This window comes from Desmodus rotundus, chromosome 6 (genome assembly GCF_022682495.2).
Source record: "Desmodus rotundus isolate HL8 chromosome 6, HLdesRot8A.1, whole genome shotgun sequence".
NCBI classification, from domain to species: Eukaryota; Metazoa; Chordata; class Mammalia; order Chiroptera; family Phyllostomidae; genus Desmodus; species Desmodus rotundus.
The window spans coordinates 36562870-36586662 of NC_071392.1; positions in this window are offsets into that span (position 1 = coordinate 36562870).

Consider the following 23793-nt stretch of genomic DNA (forward strand, 5'->3'; position numbering starts at 1 on the left):
AGAAAACAAAAATAACTGACAAAAGTGAAGATGAATTTAATACTATTGCAGATGTACATAAAAAATCAAAAATAAAAATTTTCACCAGGATACCTATAGAATGGTCTTTAAGATTTACCCAACGGACTAAAAACTACTAAGAATGGTAACTATGTCTGTAAATATAGCAGATTGTTTAATTTATTAACTTGAAAAGTTAGATGACTGTTTAAAGCAAAAGTGGGAAAATGAATGCTATTTTTTAACGTATGTCCAGAGAAGTAAACATGTGATAACAATAGCACAAATGTCAGGGAAGAGAAATCAAAACATACTGGAGTAAGATTCTTGCACTACATGTGAGGTATAAAAAACTCTTTGCCACCAGATGGTGGAAGTTAAAGTTATATATTATAAACCTTAATGCAAGCACTGGAGAAGCAAAAAGAAGAGGAAAATCTGTTACAGTCTATAAAACAAATAAAATGGAATCCTAAAAAATACTTAACTCATGACATAAGATTTTTTTAAAAACACTAATGGGACAAATAAATAGTACACAGAAAGATGGTATATTTAAGCTTGAGTATCCCAATAACCACATTAAATGTACATGGTTTAAAACTTCCAGTTAAAAAGCAGATATATGCAGATTGGATAATAAAGCAAGATTAAATCATATGCTGATGACAAGAAAGTTTCATTCAATATTAAACCCAAAGTAAACAGAAAAAAAAGTAAAAATCAGAACAAAAAATCAGTAAAACAGCAAATAACACTAGAGAAAAACTAATGATGTCAAAGCTGCTTTTTAAAGAGATTAATAAAATTGATTAACCATAGTGATCATGTGAAAAATAGAGAGGACAAAATATCAGGAATAAGAGACTAGACACAGTCCTGGCTCTATGCATATTAATGAAATTAAAGTGATGTCTTCAAGATTTCTCCCACTGGAAATTTATTACTTGCTTTTTGTTCATACTCTATTTGTTTAAAAAAAAGTCACTAAATCATGGTAACTTTTAAAAATTGAGCCATGATTTGCATATATTTTCATACACCATAGAATACATTAGCTTTGTGTGACAGAGATTTCAGGAATAAATTGCTTATGTTACTTTGGAATGGTGAGCAGGAACTGATATATTTTAAGGTTGCTGAGAATTATGAAAAGAAGACAATTTTTTAATGTTGGCAAATATACTCCATTATATTTACAATCCCTCCCTTTAGAATTACTATGCTTTTGAAACTACAAATAGCTCCTTTTAAGTTTAATGAGCATGCCTCAAGAGAATGTGGAGTTTACCACATTTAATATACCATTTAGACTGTCCTGAATATGATACCTTGATCTGAAAACTTGTATGTCGTAATGGGTTTCATGAATTGAAATCTTCCAATTTAAAGATTATAAAAGGCTTATTGAATAAGGGCACCTTCATTATCAACTAGGTTTTTAAAAACCTATTCTTTTGATGGTTTAATTATAAATAGATTGAATTTCCCTGGCTAGATGCCAACCTTAGAAATTGGTGGAGAGAATGACTGACAAAATGTGCTTTAGTTTTTCTAAAACACAAACATGTAATAACATAGTTTGTAATAGCCAGGTAAAATCATATTTTATTGTCTTCATTCTTATTTATCCTGCTTTGAGGATTATCTCTCACCTTCACTCTGAATTTAATTTCTCTGTTTGATGTGGTGATCTCAAGTGAGAAAAAACTATTGGAAAGAATTTGGGGATTTACATTCTTTCTTGATTTTGCCTCTCATTAGTTCTCCCAACTGGAGACTAATGAAAAAGATGTCTTCCCACCTGACACCAAAATGAGATGTGAGGAGTTATTTGTGTAACAATATCAGAGGAGGTTTCAGGAAGTGGTAGGATTGAAATTGGACATCAGCCAGGCATAAGCTGTTTGTTTCAGCTTTCTATCTCTAGGACAATTTCTGTAAGTTTTGTAGACTTGAGGAATCATCACAATAAAGCTTTGTTACAGCAACTTGCATTATAGTTTATGTGATTAAAAACTTAAAGATTAAAATGACTTGTATCTGAACTATATTTTAAGTTAAAAGATCACACATTAGTTATATTTATGTATTAAGCGAGCCAAAGTTTACCGCCTCTATCCCAGGTCCCTAGTACTACGCAACAAGTGTAGCAGCTGTTGAGAAAAGTTGTAGAAAATACAGAAGCCACATTTTTCCTGTGCATTGGAAGGTAAAAGTAGTTTGTTAAATTTCAACCTGCCCATAAAGCTTATTTTTAGAATATAGGAAAGCCATGTTTTTGTGTTATATTTGCCTCATCTTTGGCCACTTCATAACTTTTCTTTCTTATTCTTAGAATTTTGAATAAAACTCTGACAAAAGTGTTAATGAAATTAATACTATTTCAGATGTACAAAAATCCCCTAAATATTTCACCAGAATACTTGTATGACAAAAAATATTAAAGGAAATCCTTTGGACAAAAGGAACATAATACTAGATGGAAATCTGGATTTACATGAGGGAATAAAGAGTACCAGGAATGGTAACTATGTCAGTAAATACAGTAGCCTTTTATTTGTTTACTTCATCTTAGTTTTTATATTTATATAATTACATTTCCACAGACTTTTTCCAAAAGTTATACCTAATTGTACTATGTCTTATCTCATTGCATTGTCTGAAATTTCTAAAACAATATTAAATACTTATGTTGCTATTGGTATTCTGATTTCAATGAGATGCTTCTGATAGTAACCATTATATGATATTGTTTGCTATTCAGTGACTGGTATCTTTCACCAAGGTTAGAGTTTGTAGAATATTTTAAATCTTGCTAAAATTTTTGTCTGTTCGTTGGTTGGTTGTTAGTTTTAGAAACAAGTGTTTAGTTTTTGTTCTTTCCAGAAACATTGATATATACCTGATATATATCTTTAAAATATTGAGGCTATTATGTGAAATATTTTAATGTATATAATAATACCTATGAATTGTCATTTTATAGTTATTATTCAATAAATTGAGTATTGTTTGTCACCAAATAAAATTTTTAACAAATTTTATTTGGTGACACATAATTTTTATGTATGATTTACTTTGAGAATTTTTCTATTTAGAAATTTCACATCAATATTTTATTTCACACTGAGGTATACTTTCATGTTAGTGCTGTATATTTCAGATATTGGTACCAGGATAATTGTATGTTTACAAAGTTAATAGGGAATCAGCTCATTCTTTTTAATGTCTGGAACAGTTTAAATATCAAAATTATGTGTCATGGAAAGTTGGAATGAAACCATGCTTGATTTCTTATCCTACTCTCTGTTCTGAGACAGCCCAAGCCTCCAGAATTGAAGAGTAGGAAGAACAGGTACTGAGAGCTCTCCACGCTCAAGCCAGTGCATGCAAGAGACTAGGAAAGAGGGATGCTTCTTTTTCTTAGTTCTCACTGTCCTCCATGCAGCAATAACAATCATTTAGTAGAACAAGTGAAGTAGCTTCAATTACATCTACATGATATACTAACTAGTCCTCCTTGACCAGAGTCAGTGAGAGAAGCAAGGGGTCTACAGCGTCTGACACATTTTTGAACACACGTGCTGTAATTTACATGGTATACAGAACCTTAACTTTCTCATTCTCCTTTTTCTTCAGACTCCAGCTGTAGGTCCAGTATCCCTTCCTCCTTGGTCTGTGGTGTACTCAATGTCAGCTCACAGGATGGCCTACATCTCTTCCCAAACTGGGATCAGATATCCATCTCCTCTTTTAACTAGCCATTATAATATATGAATGATTTGGTGGTTCAGGTTACCTCATGTAATAACTGAAAAGTCTTTATTTGATGTTATCTTAAAGTTAATATCATATTAAGTTTCTGTGATTAAATTATATAAAGAACCAGATGTTTGCTTTCCATTATTTATTATAGTAAACCAGTTAATGTAAATTGATCTCATTTTTTATTGTTGCTGTGTTTTATGGTTTTTTTTAAGTTTTCATTTCTTTTTCTTCTTTTTGGGGGGCCAGTATACAAGAACATTTACCTCAGATTGTTAAATCTACTATATAATTTCATAGATTTGCTACTATATAATTTAATACAGTATTGAACACACATATATTTTATAGTCAGTTTTAATTCCACAGATTCATGTGTGAATTCATCTGACATTAGGAATATTTTACTTATTTAGCACTGGGTCATTTGCACATCCTGACTTTTCCCACTTTCCAATGTTTGGTTTTATTGACAGTAGTTTCTTTCTCTTGCCTTCTCCTCCTCCTCCACCTTCTTTTACATTTGCTTATTTTATAACTTTTGGCCTATTTTTGTTTCTTGTCTTTCCCAAAAAAAGCCTGACAACAATAAATAATCTGTCTCTTTTTGATCAGTTGACAAATAGAACATTGGATGAACTGAGCTTTTTATTCTATTTCTGTTTTGTTTGCTTCATACTCTTTAAAGTCAGACACTTTGTGGGCTTTTTTCCCTTCTACGCTTTTCTCCTCATTCATTCACACATCTGGAGCTTTTTAGTTACTTGAAGCATTTGGAAGCCTACACTCCAGGTATCTGAATCCACCCCATTTACTGTAATATCATCCAGGTGACTAAAGCAATATATGGAAAAATACAAAATAATATTTTTATACTTAAACTAATATTAATATGCTCTCTAGTTAAATGCACTTTTTATTTTACTCTCAATATTTTGAAATTGACCTATGACTGTTTCTTATTTTACATGCATTTCTGATAGCCACAAAAATTTTTTGTTTCTATGCACTTTTCATGTTTATATTACTTTACAAGGAAACATCATCATTCATATAATGGTATATGTATGTATACATAAACTACATCCTTAGGAAATGGCTTAGCAAAGTGATTTTCAAGTTACTGCTTTTTCTCGTCAGCAATATTTACAGACAAACCTAATTTATGGAGGTAGATTGGTTTATTCTGACATTCAGATGGAACAACGTCAAATCTTTTCGAGCCAGAAAAAGTCAGTTTTTATTAAATGGGCTCATTGAGATGTTTTCCTGGGGTGGTTTCTTATTTCTAATTATTTATTGCCAATAATTTAAAATACTGAAATCAAAACGATTCAGGACCTTACATCCACCCCTTTCATTTACAAGGTTATTATAGCTAAGATTAGAAAAGATATACATTTGAGCATGTCATAGTTTTAAAAGTGATTATTATTTGAAAAGCCATTTGGATCTCATTAAAAATGAAGCTATAAAGAAAAAACATCAGGCAAGCATTCTCTTAAGTGCCTTTTAACCCCACCCAGTTTAGACAAAACTGTATGTCCAAGTTTCCCTGTAGAATATTAGAAGCATAAAACACAGAATAAATAAAAGCTCAACATCAATTCTTCATTTATTTCTTCCTATCTTGGTTATATTTAGCATTTATTAATAAAAATGTAAAATTCTTAATAAAAAGGGGAGTTGGGAACAATAACCAAGTAGCAGAATTTAAGAATGATCCTTTCTTTCCTGTTCCTTTTGAGAGCAAATAGATTTACAAACAACCCAAAGTGCCTCATTAGTCACTAATTAATACCATCTCATTTGCCAGGGATATCATGGGTAAACTACTTAACATCCCCATCCCCCTGATGGAACACCACACAAAAAGTCTGATTTTAATTTGGCATTACAAGAAATAGAAAACTCATCTTCCTAGTTTAAGTATTTACACTCATGTGCCATACGTTGACGTTTTGGTCAATAACGTATATGACAGCTTCCCCTTAACATTATAATGGAGCTGAACTGAATTTCCTGCAAGAAATGGAAAGATGTGGGGTTCAGAGGGATTTTGTTTTTCTTTTTTGGGAGGAATATATATGGGACTTAGTAAGATTCGCTCTCACTCATCATAGCACCTCGATTCTGAGTGCACATATCACGTCCACATCAGTCAGCTACTGACCTGGTTCAGCACGAGGAGCCATCCCCCCCCAGTCCTACCTATCCAGAGGGCACTACAGCCCTCTCAGATCTAGCCTGATGGTCTTTAGAGTCCATTGCTGTAAATTCTTCGTTGAGGATCTAAGATGCTGTACAAGGACAGAGGCCCACAGGAGCTAACTTAGCAAGTATTAAGTGCCACTGACACTTGAGTAAAAGTTTTTTGTAGTAGTGTGGAGCCAGCCCATCCTTTTACTAGGAAACACATTCAGGTTGAAATGATGTAAAACATAGATAAATGTTCTTTCTTCCATCAATTCAATGCTAGAGAGAGCCCTTTGTCCCAGATAGGGTCAATGGAACAAAACTTGAATTTACAAAGTCAAAATATTGACTCCTCAGTTCTATACCCATTTCATGTTAAGCACCCTCTTTTTTTCTTTTTAACTAGTCACTATTAGCTGGAAATCCCATTACTTACAGTTAATAGCATCTTAATTAATAAAAGAAAGAATTTAATTCTGTGATTTCCAGATAGTGTTTTATCACAGTCCAAGTGAAGATTATTTACAAATATTTCAACAGCCTTTGCTGTATATCTGAAACCAATACAAAGTAATATTTTTAATTTGCTATTATTTTTCAGTTTTTAAAAGATCATGTATTGGTTTCAGATGTGCAGCGCAGTGGTTACACAATCATGTACTTTACATAGTGTTCCCCTCGATATTTCCATCACACCAACTGGCCTTGCACATAGTTATCATAATATTAGTGAGTATATTTCCTATGCTTGACTTACTTTCCCATTACTATTTTGTACTTAAAAAATCTGTGCTTCTTAGTCCCTTTATGTTTTTCATCCAGTTCCCCAACCCCTTCTCCCCTCTGTCAACCACCAGTTATGAATATGTTTCAATTTTGTTTATTTCTTTTGTTCTTCAGATTCTACATGTAAATTAAACCATATGGTATTTCTTGTTCTCTTTCTGACTTATTTCACTGAGCATAATGCCCTTTAGGTCCACTCATGTTGTTGCAAATGGTAAGATTTCATTACTTTTTATGGCCAAGTAATATTATATTAAATATGTAGACCACAGCACTTTTTTATCCGCTTGCTATCAGTGGGCATTTGGGTTGTTTCCATAGCTTGGTTACTGTAAATAATGCTGCAATGAACATAGGGGTACATTTATTCTTTCAAATGAGTGTTTCTGGTTTCTTTGGATAAATCCCTAGAAGTGGAGTCACTGGGCTGTAAGGGAGGCCCAGTTTTAATCATCTGTGGAAATGTCATACTGTTTCCAGTCTGCATTCCCGCCAACAGAGCACGAGGGTTCCCTTTCTCCACATCCTCGCCAACTCTCGTCATTTGTGGATTTATTGATGAGAGCCATTCTGACAGGTTTCAAGTGGTATCTCATTGTGGTTTTAATTTTAACCGTCCTCTTCTTTAATGATTGTCACAATATTCCTTAACCTGACCACTGTTCCAACATGCAATAGACCAAACCACACTGCCATGTCAATCTTTATGTTCTTGTATCTCTCCATCTTGATTTCTTATTCCATCTGATCCTTAGGAGAATCCTTATACTCTCTCCTGGTACTCATTATTATGGTTACCTACACCTCATCCAGCCAGTTCTTCCTCAATATTTTCAATCAGTCCAGCCCACATTCCTGTTCACAGAACAGCACTGACAACTTCAATGTTCTATCGGGACCCAGTCAGAAAACAACAGGGGGAGGGCCCTTAGGACAGTGTTGATGAAGTCCACAGCAGTGGTTGGTAATATCCTCGGCCTTCTCCACACTCACTCAGCACTTACTTGCTGACTCACCAGAGCAACCCCCAGTCCTGCAAGCTCCATTCATGGTAAGTCCTACACAAGTGTTCCCTTTTCAGCTTTTACACTGTGTTTTTACTGTACCTTTTATATGTTTAGATATGTTTAGATACACAAGTACTTACCATTGTGGTATAATTGCCTACATATTCATCAGAGTGCCATGCTGCATAGGTTTGAAGACTAGGAGCAATAGGCTATACCAGGTAACCGGGGCATGTAGCAGGCTACCCCTTCTAGGTGTCTGTAAGTGCACTCTGTGATGCTTACACAACAACAAAATCTCCTACAGATGCAGTTATCACAATGTATCCTTGACATGAAGCAAGGCATAACTGTAGCATAATTGTACTTTATTACTGAACTAGTTGTTAATATCCTAAAGTTAATAATGAATTGTGACACAGTATATATCACACTTTTTAATGTATTGATTTGAAAGAGAGAGGGAAAGATTGAGAAAGAGAGAGAGGAACATAGATTTTTTGTTCCACTTATTTACACACTCATTTGTTGATTCTTGTATGTGCCCTGACTGGGGATTGAACCCACAACCTTGGCATATTGGGATGATGCTCTAACCCAGCCGTTCACAACCTTTTCAGCACCAGGGCCTGGTTTGGTGGAAGACAGTTTTTCCACAGACTAGGAGCAGGTCGGAGGGGACAGGAGCTGGAGCTTAGGAGGTAATGGGAGTGAACCTTTGCTCACTAGCCCACCACTCACAACATGCTGTGGGGTTCCATTCCTAACAGGCTGTGGACCACCACTAAGAGTAGTGGTGGTCCATGGCCTCAGGGTTTGAGGACCCCTGCTCTAACCAACTGAGATAACCCAGCCAGGGCCCTGTATATATCACGTATTTTTTACTGGAGAAACTAACATGGTTGCAGAGGGAAGCATTATTTCTTCATTGTTTGCTTCTTTTTTCACAGAATAATAGGATGGAAGAGTTGGAGGAAGTCTTAGAAGGCATGTAACACAATCTGCTCCCTAGTGAGGTTGCCTTCTTTATGGTAAATCTAGCAACTGTAGTCTGAATCGTTCCTGTGAAATAAAACATACCATTTCCCAAGGAAGCTCATTTCTATATTAAATTCTGCTATTCTTATGAATGTATTTATATATTAAACTAAAATCTGTCTGAAATATTCATTTTCTCTAGATATTTTATTGGATATTAAGCAGAATAAGTTGAATTCCTCATATTTGTTGAAAATAAATATTCCCATTAAGTTCCCCAAATATTTATATATAGTATTATCTCCTTCAAAAATTCTTCTTCTGACATAATGAATAGAAATTTTGTCATGTGAAATCAACTGCATACTGCAGATTATGCATTTAAATAGAAGATGAAATGTACTGTTTTCATAATGTTAAATACAACTAATAACATTTAAAATTGCATTTCATATGATTGATTATAATTATGATAATTCATCTGTGCCTTTAAATAAGTGAATTGTACTGTACATATATTTTGTATCAATAAAGTTAATAAATATATATATGTACACAAATCTTTATATAAGTCCTTTTTCCTTTCTCCTTTTTACTATTATATTTGTTTTCTTTCTTTGCTTTAATAAGGTAGCTAGAGCATCATCTAAAACAAAACTGAATTTTTCATCAACTTCACTAATGTACAGTGATATACAGGGCAGGAGAAAAGGAAGATTAAATAACAAAATAGATAGGGCTGAATTATATCAACATCTTAAAAGGAAGGAACAATATTTTTATGTGTCTGTAGAATAGTTACACATATTAAATATGAATTAGCAGAGAAAGAAAATGTCAGCAAATTTTAAAGGAGAAATAAAGCTATAATAATTAATAATAAAGATTAACTTTTTAAATTAAGAGAAAAGATTAATCACTTTCAAATAAATAGGAATATTTTTAAACTCCCTTAATTACAGGGTAAAACAAAAATAAAAACTAGAATTTTTAAAATTTTAGAGTTTTAGATATCAAAAATATGAATGCTTGTAAAGCTTTTATCAGAAGAAACTTTAAATAATTTATTATTTAGCCTTAAATAATTTATTATTAACCAAAAATAATAAAAAAGTTAAATTTTGTAAAATAATAGAAAATTAAAAGTAGTAAAGCAGGTTGGCAGAATAATAAAGCAAAAAGCAAAAGACAATGAGTTATATAATGTAAGAATAATAAAGTTGGTAAATAAATTCCAGATTTGGTTTTATGTTAAGGGGTGGGAGTGCTATAAAACAGAATTAACATTTTTGAGTAGTTACAACATGAAGAGAGCTGTGCCAAATACTACGCATATATCATGCACAACGATATTATAATTTTATCTTTATTTTCTGCAATTCAATATTTCTGGCATTGAACACTTATCTTTCTGATTCAGGATATTTAATCTGGTCTTTTTAATATAAATATAGCTGCATTTGCTAGAGTTTAAATTTCAAGCAGTCCAGAATTTTCATTTTGTGTCAGCGCATGGCACGGAACAAGTACTGAATGCATAATCACTGAATGAATTGAGTTGAAAATTCAAAAAAATTCCAGTCCCCTCCTCACTGCCAAAAGATGTTGCCCATGTCTCAGTGTTTATCTGTCTCAGTTGTATGTTGGCATATCATGCAACGTAATTTACCTCCGCTATTTCTCTGGTTCTCTGAGCCCAGTTTTAAGATCTAAAATGTAAGCATATTGTTGTCTCATCTTGGCAGGACGTTCTACTCTACACTTAGGCTGTCAATTTACTCTACACCAGTTTTAAGGTCCCGTTTAGAGTTGTTGGGATTTTTCGCTTTCAGCTAGTTTATATTCTCTTCCTGAGGCAGAGGTAACGTAATGTTTTCCCAAACGTGCTTGACACGGAGGATTCAAAGGGTCTTGGACTCAAGGACTTACTCCTTGGATTCAAGGCCTCAGGCCCAACGCTTAGAGAAGCAGTGAGCGGACTTCTGATGCTACCTCCTGATTAAAAACAGCTATACTAGATGAATCCAAAGCTACCTTCTGCTTCAAAACTCTAGGACTCTATGGAAGCTAATAACATTTATACCTTTTTTATGGGATGTCCTGCTATTTTTTAGAAAATCATCGCACTTTTTTCCTTTCGTTAATTTTTGACTAGTATTTAGTTATTTTTATCTACTATATATAACATGGAGATATGGAGAGAAATGAAATAAGAAAAACGGAATAAGATAATTTCAAATAATTTTACTTTACTGATTGCAGCTTTACAGAGAAAATAATATGAAAGAAATGTATAGTTATACTTGAAGGAGAACTTAGAAAAACTATATTTCACATTCAATGGTCAAAAAGTGGCTTTTGAATATTACACTATGTGGAGGTAAACTACTGGAGAAGGAGCGCCTGATAGGATCCACTGCTGGGAAAGGACATGCTCACGATCCTCATAGCTGCTCACTGAATGAGGGACTCTTTGCCAAGTGTATTCTAGCAGGAATGAACTTTTACCTTTAAAAAAACCCTGATAGATACCTGGGAGAGGACCACACAGTTTTGGGGGAGAAGGGAGAGGACCACGCAGTTTGGGGGGAGAAGGGAGAGGACCACATGGTTTTGGCAGAGTGGGGACCCCATGCAGGTGACACAGCTGATGGTGCCGGGAGCCTGCATCATGGACTTCTTCTTCTTTCCCTGAGATATGGTACCCCCCGTCTGGGCAGAGGGAGAAGGAAGGACTGTGTGCATCTGACCTCCATTACAGTGTGGATTAAAATGGCAAGATTGGATATTCCTGTCTTGTTCCAGATCTTAGCAGCATTGATAGCTATAAATTTCCCTGTACACACTGTTTTAGCTACATTGCATGGATCTGGTTATTCCCACTCTCTCTTGGGTCTTGCTTGCATGTTGTATGTTTTTAAATCCTTTGGCTTTCAGCTTGCATCTTTGAATTTAGAGTGTCTCTCACCGACAGCATAAACGTAGAAGCCGGGAACACCAGGATACCTCCTGGAGAAGGAAACCCACCAACACAGGAAACACCAACAGATAAGAACAGAAGAAGGTGAAGGAGGGAGTGGAAGTCACAGTAACTCAACCCAGAACCTATCTGAAAATACTACTAAATAGTGAAGAAATTACTAAGAACAAACAACTGAACAAGAACAAGAGAAAAGACTCAAAACCTCGTACACACGGAAGAACCAGCTCCAACAAAACCTGCCCACACCTGCACAACAGAAAACAAGAGGTGGTAGACAGACTGACCCTCAGATAACCAGGTATCTGGTAAAACCCACTAAAGAAAGACCCAACAAGAATCAAAAACCAAAGACAAACACAGAGCCCGCATAAACCACAGTCCAAGATCAGTAAGATCAGGAGATCAAGGAGACCCTGAATCTCACAGATATTCTACCACAGATTTCACACTATAAACCCAGGGGATCAGAACAGAGCAACTTAAGAAGCAGAGGCTAACAGGAAGAGTCTCACAAACAATGGGAAGACAAAGAAACAATCCCCAAATGAAAGGAAAGTAGGAAGTCTCAGAAACAATGTTAAATGAAAAAGAGGAAAGTCAACTATCAGATATTGAGTTCAAAGAACTGGTTATAAGGAAGCTTAATGAGCTCACACAGAATTACCAAAAACTGCAGGGAAACTACAATGAACTCACTGCAAACTATATCAACATGAAAAAGGAAATAGAAACTATCAACAAGGGCCAAGAGGAAATGAAGAATACAATTTCTGAACTGAAGAACACAATAGAAGGAATCAAAAGCAGGCTTAATGAAACAGAGGATCAGATCAGCGAACTGGAGGAAAAGGTAGAAAAAAACACCCAGAATGAGCAAGAAAAGGAAAAGAGGCTCAGAAAGAATGAAGAAGTAATAAGGGAAATGCAGGACAACATGAAACGTAACAATATCCGTATAATAGGAATACCAGAAGGAGAAGAAGAGCAAGGGATAGAAAACCTGTTTGAAAAAGTAATGATGGAAAATTTCCCTAATCTGAGGAGAGAAAAAGTCACCCAAGTCCAGGAAACACAGAGAGTCCCAAGCAAGAGGAACCCAAAGAGGCCCACTGCAAGACACATCATAATTAAAATGGCAAAATTCCAAGACAAAGAGAGGATCTTAAAGGCAGCAAGGGAGAAAAAGGAAGTAACATACAAGGGAGCCCCAATAAGGTTAGCAACTGACTTTTCAATGGAAATGCTCCAAGCCAGAAGAGAATGGCAAAAAATATTCCAAGTAATGAGAACCAGAGGTCTGCAGCCAAGACTACTTTATCCAGCATGGCTCTCAATCAAGATAGAAGGCCAAATATAGAGTTTCCCAGACAAAAGAAGTCTAAAAGAATATACCTCCACCAAACCAGCTCTGCAAGAGATGCTAAAGGGACTGCTTTAAGGAAAGGGAGGAAAAGAGAGAGAGAGAAAGGAACACAGGTACAAAAAAAATGGCAATGAATAAGTACCTATCAATAATAACCTTAAACGTAAATGGATTAAATGCTCCAATCAAAAGACATAGAATAGCTGAATGGATAAGAAAGCATGACCCACACAAATGCTCCCTACAAGAGACCCACCTCAGGACAAAAGACCTACACAGACTGAAAGTGAAGGGCTGGAAACAAATTTTCCAAGCAAATGGACAGGGGAAAAAAGCAGGGGTAGGAATACTCATATCAGACAACATAGACTTCCAAAGAAGGGCCATAAAGAAAGACCCAGAAGGTCACTTCATAATACTCAAAGGAAGAATACACCAAGAAGATATAAACATTGTAAATATATATGCATCCAACATAGGAGCACCCAAATACATAAAGAAAATCTTGGAGGACTTTGAGAAAGATATTGACAGCAACACAATTATAGTAGGGGACTTTAATACCCTACTGTCAAAGATGGACAGATCTTCCAAACAAAATATCAACAAAGATATTGTGGCATTGAACAATGCCGTAGATGAAATGGACTTAACTGATATATAGAGAGCCTTTTATCACAAGGAAGCAAAATACACATTCTTTTCAAAGGCACATGGAATATTTTCAAAGATAGACCACATGATAGGACACAAAGCAAGCCTCAACAAGTTCAAGAAAATTTAAATCACATCAAGGATTTTCTCTGATCACAAGGGACTGAAACTAGAAACCAACCCCAAAGAAAAAAACCCAAAACACTCAAAATCATGGAGATTGAATAGCATGCTATTAAACAATGAGTGGGTCAAAATGAGAATAGGGAAGAAATCAAAAAGTTTCTGGAAACAAATGAAAATGAACTCACAACAATCCAAAACCTATGGGACACAACAAAGGCAGTCCTGAGAGGGAAGTTCATAGCCATACAGGCCTACCTAAAAAAAGATAGAAACATTTCAAATAAACAACCTAACCCTACACCTACAAGAACTCGAGGAACAACAACAAAGACAACCCAGAGCAAGTAGAAGGAAGGAAATAACCAAGATCAGAGCAGAGTTAAATGACATAGAGACTAAAAGCACAATTGTAAGGATCAATGAATCCAAGAGCTGGTTCTTTGAAAAGATAAACAAAATCGACAACAAAAAGCCCTTAAGCAGGCTCATCAAGAAAAAAAGAGAGAAGACCCAAATAAACACAATCAGAAATGAAAGAGGAGAAACTACAACTGATACCACCAAAATACAAAGGGTTGTAAGAAATTACTATGAAGAACTATATGCCAAGAAATGTGAAAACCTAGATGAAATGTACAAATTTCTAGAAAAATATAACCTTCCAAAATTCAATGAAGAGGAAGCAGAAAGCCTGAACAGACCAATAACACCTGATGAAATTGAAACAGTAATCCAAAAGCTTCTGACATACAAAAGCCCTGGATGAGGCAGTTTCACAGGAGAATTCTACAGAGCATTTAAGGGACATCTAACCCCCATCCTCCACAGATTATTTCAAAAAATTCAAGAAGATGGAAGACTCCCAAACTCGTTTTATGAAGCCCAAATCATCCTAATCCCAAAACCAGATAAATACATAACAAAGAAAGAAAACTTCAGGCCAATATTGCTGATGAACATAGATGCTAAAATCCGCAACCAAATATTGGCAAACTGCATCCAGCAATACATTAAAAAGATCATACACCATGATCAAGTGGGATTCATCCTAGGGATGCAAGATGGTACAATATTTGCAAATCAATAAACATAATACACCACATAAATGAAATGAAAGACAAAAAACACATGATCATATCAATAGATGCAGAAAAAGCATTTGATAAGATACAGAATCCAATTTATGGTAAAAACACCCAGTAAAGTGGGAATAGAGGGAGCATTCCTCAACATAATAAAGGCCATATATGAGAGATCTACAGCCAACACCATACTCAATGGACAAAAACTTAGAGCTTTCCCACTAAGATCAGGAACAAGACAAGGATGCCCTCTCTCACCACTCCTATTCAACATAGTATTGGAAGTCCTAGCCACAGCAATCAGACAAGAAAAAGAAATAAAAGGCATCCGAATTGGAAAGGAAGAAACGAAACTGTCATTGTTTGCAGATGACATGATAGTGTACATAGAAAATCCTATAGACTCCACCAAAAAATTACTTGACCTAATAAATGAATTTGGCAAAACAGCTGGATACAAAGTCAATACTCAGAAATCAAAGGAATTCTTGTACACCAACAATGAAACATCAGAAACAAAAATCAGGAAAAAAACCCATTTGATATAGCAACAAGAAAAATAAAGTACCTAGGAATAAACCTAACTAAGACCTGTTCTCAGAAAACTACACAACATTGAAGAAAGAAATTAAGGAAGACACAAACAAATGGAAACATGTACCATGCTCATGGATTGGAAGAATTAACATCATCAAAATGGCCATAATACCCAAAGTGATTTATAGATTCAGTGCAATCCCTATTAAAGTACCCATGACATATTTCACAGATATAGAACAAACATTTCAGAAATTCATACGGAAACATAAATGACCCTGAATAGCTGCAGCAATTTTGAGAAAAGAACAAAGCAGGAGGGATCACAATACCTGATATCCAACTGTATTACAAGGCCACTGTAATCAAAACAGCCTGGTACTGGCATGAAAACAGGCACACAGACCAATGGAACAGAACAGAGAGCCCAGAAATAAACTCAAGTCTTTACAATCAATTAATATTTGACAAAGGAGGCAGGAACATAAAATGGAGTAAAAACAGCCTCTTCAACAAATGGTGTTGGGAGATCTGGACAGCTATGTGCAAAAAAATGAAACTCGATCACCAACTTACACCATACACAAAAATAAATTCAAGATGGATAAAAGACTTAAATATAAGTTGCAACACGTAAAAGTCCTAGAGGAAAACATTGGCAGGAAAATCTCAGACATTCCACGCAGCAACATCCTCACAGACACATCCCCTAAAGCAAGGGACATAAAGGAAAGAATCAACAAATGGGACCTCATCAAAATAAAAAGCTTCCGCATGACCAAAGAAAACAGCATTAAAATGAAAAGAGAACCAACTGTATGGGAAAACATATTTGCCAATGATACCTCAGACAAGGGTCTGATCTCCAAAATATATAAAGAACTCACATGACTGCACTCCAGGAAGACAAACAACCCAATTAAAAAATGGGCAAAGGACTTGAACAGACACTTCACCAAGGAAGACATACAGAGGGCCCAGAGACATATGAAAAGATGCTCAGCATCAGTAGCCATCAGAGAGATGAAAATTAAAACCACAATGAGGTACTACTTCACTTTGGTGAGAATGACCATCATAAACAAATCCACAAACAAATGTTGGAGAGGATGCGGAGAAAAGGGAACCCTAGTACATTGTTGGTGGGAATGCAGACTGGTGTGGCCACTGTGGAAAACAGTATGGAATTTCCTCAGAAAACTAAAAATGGAACTGCCCTTTGACCTAGCAATCTGCTGCTGGGATTATACCCTAAGAACCCTGAAACACCAATCCAAAAGAACCTATGCACCCCAATGTTCATAGCAGCACAATTTATAGTAGCCAAGTACTGGAAGCAACTGAAGTGCCCATCAGCAAATGAGTGGATCCAAAAACTATGGTCCATTTACACAATGGAATTCTACGCAGCAGAGAGAAGAAGGAGCTTATACCTTTTGCAATAGCGTGGATGGAACTGGAGAGCATTATGCTAAGTGAAATAGCCAGGTGGGGAGGGACAAATACCATATGATCTCACCTTTAACTGGAACATAACCAACAAAAGAAAAAAGCATACAAAATATAACCAGAGTCATTGAAGTTAAGAACAATCTAACAATAGCCAGAGGGGAGTGGGGAGGGGGCAGTGGGGAGAGGGGTTTTCAGGAGCTACTATAAAGGACACATGGACAAAATCAAGGGGGGGGTTGGAGGCAGGGGAGGGAAGTGGGCTCGGATGGGGTGGGGTGGAGGGATGGGGGAAAATGCAGACAACTGTAATTGAACAACAATACAAAACCCCTGACAATCTGGTGAATTCATACTTGATATGGGTCAAAGAAAATGCACATATTCTTCTATGAGTTTGTTTTCTGAATTCATAATAGTTGCCACCTCCTAATGAAATAAAACATTTAAAGTTTGTACTATTTTTGGAAAAAATGGAGACATTGGAGACTCTAATACTCATACACTTCTAACACTGATTATTACAAATCCTTTTTGGAAAGTGATAGGGTTTAAATTATAACATGATTTTGTTTATTGATACCTTGGTTACTCTATGTGAAGTCTGTAACACTGTTTTTATTTTTTGTTAACACGGTGATTATCCTTGGAACAGTAAACCGGATTTTCTGTTAAGATATCTAGTCTACCCTGGCTTTTGAAAGTTTGTGATATTATCATATATATTCCATTACACTGCTTTGTCAGCACACTGCTCATTTGCTGAAATTAAAGCTTTCTTAGGAATTATGTGAAGGTTCTCTTGCTCTCTCTGTCTCTCTGTCCTCTCCCTCTCCTTTCTCCTCTCTCTCTCTGTCTCTCTCTCTCCTCTCACTCTCCCTCCCTCTTTTCCTCTACCACCCAGTGCTACAGTGAGTTTATTGCAAAATATGGGTCTGCATAATAATGACCTTTAATCAGTAAAAATAGAAAAATGTCTATATACTTGGAATACTTTAAAGTGAAAGAAAGAAAAAGAAAGAAAGAAAGAAGGAAAGAAAGGAGAGAGAGAAAAGGAATTCCCCCAATTAGCTACCTGCAATAGCCAACTCAAATTAAGTTAAAAATATTTTAATATAGTGTAAACAATTCTTTCCTAAAATGCACATTTATTATTTTGAGTTTTTGGGTTTTTTTCCATCTCCCTATGCCGGGATGGAAATTGTAAACTTTTAAAAATACTCTCATTTTGTATCAGCAGTGATAATAGAGCTTTATAAACATATTTTTTTACTCAATAAAAGATTTTTAAATGTTTAGTTGCATAGTAAACATTTCAACATTTTGTCTTATGTTCCCCTTGGCATGCCATTTTTATTCCAATTTAGGCCACTACATTTTTGTGGGCTGATTAATAGTGTGTAATTCTTTGTGATTTCCTCCAGTGCATAAGCATTTGGCCCTGGAAGCACATCACATCCAAATATGCATCCTTGGCTTAATGACCAGCGAGTCATATATAGCTCAACTGGATTCCAGCACACAAACGTAAAAAACACAGAATGGAAAATACTAACACCAGTTTTAATTGATGAAGTATCTGGACACGTGAGCTCTTAGCATATTTCTACCCATTTGCAGAACATTTTACATCAGAAAAACTTAGCTCTAATTTTACTTAAGTAGTTTAATTTTTAATAGTCAGCATGTGCTGAACGTTAACCAAACTCTTTAGTAGCTGGTTTATTTGCCAAGTTAGCAAGTTGCTGTAGAAACTGGCAATTTGGAAGTCAATTGATAGAAAGCTTCATAAGTGATCCCACTCTTTTCTTTTTTAAAAAAAAAAATCTTTTCTATAGTCAGAAAATAACAGTTTAATTCTGTTAAATTAGAGTAAAATTATCTGGAAATATAGGTTTAAAATGACATTCATACAGAAGCCTAACCATTTAATAGCATACATTATTACTTGATAAAATATTCTCTTTTAAATTGAAGAAATACAAGGTAGAGAATATTGTAACATTTTCCAGAATGGTTTTGTTAAGTAGCCGCTAGGAATGGGCAGTTGGAGAGGAAATAAAGGCAGAGTCCTTGCCATTACAGTCTAACAAAGAACTTAATACGAGAGGCTAGAAGCAAAAGGGAGACCAGTTTCACCACTTAATTCAGCAATTCTAAGCCCGGTTTGATAAGATTGCCAGGTGTCCCAAGCATTGTAAGCACAATAGCTCAGGACAAGGGGAGTCCTTGAGACTATGCTGAGAAAAGAGGCTCCTGTAAATTTCTGCAACAATCTCACTGAGATTGCCAGGTGTGCTGAACCTCACAAGCAGGAACAGCAGGAGGGGGCGGGGGACCTTGAGATTCTATGCTGGGAAAGGGAGCCTCTGTAACAACTTCACTAACTAGACAGAAAACTTTACTAACGAAACAGAAAGACTTTGTATTAATCCCAAAGTCTTTGGGATTACAAGTGGGGAAAGGAGGGGTACCTCTGGAAGCCAGCTAAGGTATAGGACCCCCAAACCCTAATAGCCAGGGCACTCAGCTGATCTGAGTGCTCTAATCTGAGTGCCAGCTTGTAGCTTTTTGATCAAGTAGCTTTATAGGAAACCGTTCTGTGTGGTGTGGGCCCAGATCCCACTCAGAAAGACCAGCGGGCAGCAAGGTCCAGCACGCAGGACCTACACCCTCAGATAGGTTCTCCCTTGGGGAATGAGGCCCTCACTGTACCTAGGCCACTTTGAGACTTGCTTTTTGCTAAAACTCCCTCACCCTGAATTAAGGCAGCAAACGTTTACTCCATATCTTTAAAGTAACTTCCTAAAATCTATGCTGAACTTTCCAAGGACCATTGTAACCAGTTCAACCACTTTTCCCTTTACATTTGCAAATATCCTTCCTCTTTTATGTAATTAGCAACACCCTCTCCTTTGTTTTCTGTAACTGCCTAAAGCGAACCTGTGCACAGTAAATGAGGATCATCCTTAATGTAAGGGGCCCAGAAAAAAAATAAAAGCCTATCAAGGCAAGGTTCTGGCACTCTCCTCTTGAGACAGTGGCCGCGGCGCCGTCCCTTTTTCTCCACAGGACTCAGTAGTCTGTGTGAATTTGTCCATTGCAGCCACAACATATGGATCCCACCGAGGGCTGGGATCTGCATCATAGCTTTATTTATTTTATTTCATTAATAAACTTGCTATCTCATTTGCACTATAGGTGTTTGTCTCTCACTTGAATTCGTGTCTCATGAGTGAGACAAGAACAGAGGCCGGGGAGGGACCCCTCCGGACTCAGGTCTCTCCCTAACAGTTTTGTGAATAATGGCAATGAGCATATATAAATCATGGATGTGTTTCATTTATTTACTGACCTGAAGAAAATAAAAGAGCAATATTTATGTTTTAATTTCTGTCCTCTGCATGATAGGTAGGCAACGATTATTTGTTGCTTTTGTTTTTTTTTTCTATGTATTAAGTAATCATTTTTACAAAATGTTCAAATGCTTAAAGTTTTAGGATTTGTATTCAGTCACGTAAAGCCCTCCAAAATTGGCCATCATTTCCTAATCATTTACTGAATCAGACCATTATGGGGTCCTAGCCAGTCAACAGAAAAGATGTTAAATATGAAGTGAAGACATTGAGGTCAAAAGGGAGGTGATAGAAAAAAATAAGGCTACAAAAGGGTCCCTGTCAAGGAGAAAGTGTTCAGATATACACCTATTAAAAAACGTGGCTTGGTCTGATCCCTTCTTTCATTCAGGAATGGCATGAAGGAAATCTTACTAATCTCAAGAAATACCCAACTGTAGTTTCCCATTTTATGACATCCTGGAGTCACTGTGTACTGGATATCCTAGTAATGCTCTCTGGTTATTTTCTCTCTTTAGACCAAATGTATAAACTGTGCTTTGTTCACACACAGTCACTCCACTGTTTGGACCTTCTGGTAACACTAACGTTCATTCCCTTATGGTAATGGATACATCAGTCACCCAAGCCATTTTCTGCTTTCTATACTTCAAGTATCACTGGAGACCAAACATATAGTAAGTAAAAGGATAAATGTGCCTGGGGTTTGAAAATGTAAAATTCACTCTCTTTAACCACTCACTTTCTAATTTCCTCTCAAGGCAGACTTTGAAAGGCCATTTAGACACCACTTTTTATTCCTCCCAGAAGAACTTAATGTGTTTTCCTGATTAAAAGGGAAAAATGGCTTTTGCAGATTTTTCTCATAGAAAAAAATTTATAAGATAAAATAGAACAGAAAAAAAATTAATAGCAAAAACAAAACTAAGTTGGAAAGTAGCTGTTTAGCAACACATTACTAATGAAGCAAATACTGATGGAAAATTCATTTTTCAATAGAAATAATGATAAGCATAACCGTATCTGAATGTACTCCACCATTGAATATATGCTAACGAGGTCTGAATTTCCACTCCTGGCTTTTCTCAGGTCAACCATGGGCCCACTCTGGTCAGAGCAAATAGCCTTCACTCTCCTACCTTGGAAATGGCCTGCAGGTAATAATAATTGCTCTGCCTACCATTTAAGATCACAATGAGAAGGAGATAAAAAAATAACACATATGCTTTTAGAATCTTGGTATTATTTAAATATATATCTACAGATTGTAGATTTTATGACTTTATCATTTAATTAAAGATATATTAATACAATCTTCATTTATATATTACTCAATGAACATTAATTGCCTACTCCATGTGAAAAGTTTTAATAAGTGTTTCCACTGATGTATTATTTTCAAAATAGAGGTGAAAAATTGAACTATTATTTTATATTTACTTTTCTAAGGTTCTGAGAGGAGGTGGAAGAAAAGGAAAGAGACACAGAATGCACTATTATACTGTTCAAATGGAAAACTTAAGTTGTAGGGACTTCTACTGAATTCATTTTGAAAATGGAATGTAGCAAAAACAAACAGGGAAAGAACAAATGATAATATGGAGTGGAGACCTCATGTCGGAGTGGAATACCTGAGAAAATTGAAAGGGCCCAGTACTTCTGGTGACATTTACTAACTTTTAACAATATGTGAATGATACTGTCCTATTACCTCTTTTTGTCCCTAAGGTAGCCATCTAATATTTACTAATTCACCCAAACATAAGCTACATCGAGAGGCAATGCGTACAGTGGTTAATAGCACAAGCTACAGTGCGAGACAAGCCATGTTTAGATCTTAAAGCCACAGTAGCTTTGCAGCCTTAGAAGAGTTATTTAAGGTCTCCATGCTTCCATTCCTTCTTCTGTAAAATTGGGGTGACAGTGGTATCTATCTTGTAGCACTGTTGTGAGAATAAAATAAATGAACATGTGGGAAGTACTTAGAAGAGTGTCAAGTACATTATAAGCACCATATAGCTGTTAAATATTACTCACTCCAGATGTTTTCTTTAGAATCTCTCCGTGAAAAACACCACACATTCATTGACAATAAAACACATTAGTATAATCAGAAACATCCCAGAAAATTTAAGGCACAAATAATAGTAACAACAATAACTATCAGACAGAGAGAGAGGGAGCTCAGCTTTGCCTGGCACTGCCCTAAACCTGTTACATGCTACACTTAATTACTATCTCAACCCAGGTTACTATAATGAGCTCCACGTTGCATAAAAGGAAACTGAGGCATCCCGAGATAAGCTCATTTACCCAAGGTTTTATAGCTGGAAAGTGCTTGAGTCGTGGTTTCAACCAGCCACTGTGTCTCCAGAGCGATCTAGCACTGTTAACTTGTAGTGCCTCTAAAGGTCCCATGTACATATAAATATTTATACCTGTGGTAATTCAAAGGTACTTAGGTGTTAGCAAAAATATCGAGATTCTCCAATATTCTGGATAAACAAAATTTTATTATACATATTTAACACATCATTTAACTTTTTAATAAATTTTAAATTTTGAGCTGCCTGCAACCCTGCACAATAACTTGTATTATATTTGCCACAAGATGGCAAACTTCACCAAGAAGTGCTCATATTTGCGAGGCGCGAGGACGGATCATTAGGTACTTTACAATAGAGCAGGAACAACACGCAACAAAAACATGAGTATCCTTCTGTATTTTACATAAACAGAGATATTTAAATTTCCTTTAGCCATACTCATTCTTGGCAGAAAATATGCAATAATATTATTTAGCTCATGTGTTCAAAGTTATGCCTTTTGTTTCTCGTCATTAAAAGCATTGTATCCTGTTTTATATATTAAATGTTCTGCTCTGGAGATCAAAGCTTTGGTCTGACTTTGTGATGCTTTCTCATGAAATATTTTGATTATAGAAAGATTATATACCCCCTGGGAAAATGCTGTCCAATGTACCTATCGGTACGGGTGCTTTAGATGGAAATAAACATTTGCATTTGAACTGCTCTGTGGCCTGTCAGCATCACTGCGGCCCATCACCACTGCCAGGGCATTAACAGGAGACTAAACACTGGGCCAAAGCCTTGATAAGTTAGACTTGCTCTGAACCTTGAAAACAATCCTTTATGGGCAGGTTCTGAGGGCTAATCCCATGCAGAATGTAACCAAAAGTGGGACCTGTTTTACATTTCTAGGCACAATAATATTAAAAAGTGGAATGAAAACACTATGAGACACATTACAAGATACACCTTCTTTTTGTCAAACTACAGCCTATTTTTCACAGTACAGTTCTAGGAGAATTCTAAGGCATTGCTTGCACTTGAAAAAGCTGGGCAAGGTTAGGGAAGATTTTTATATTTAAGTAACAACTTCCCGTGAGTGATAGGATCGGCTTAGAGAGCTGTCAGTTCTTTTTAAACCGTGTAGCACAATCTCCAGACAGCTAGCTATAGGAGGGTCTCTCTGTGAGTGGTGGGAT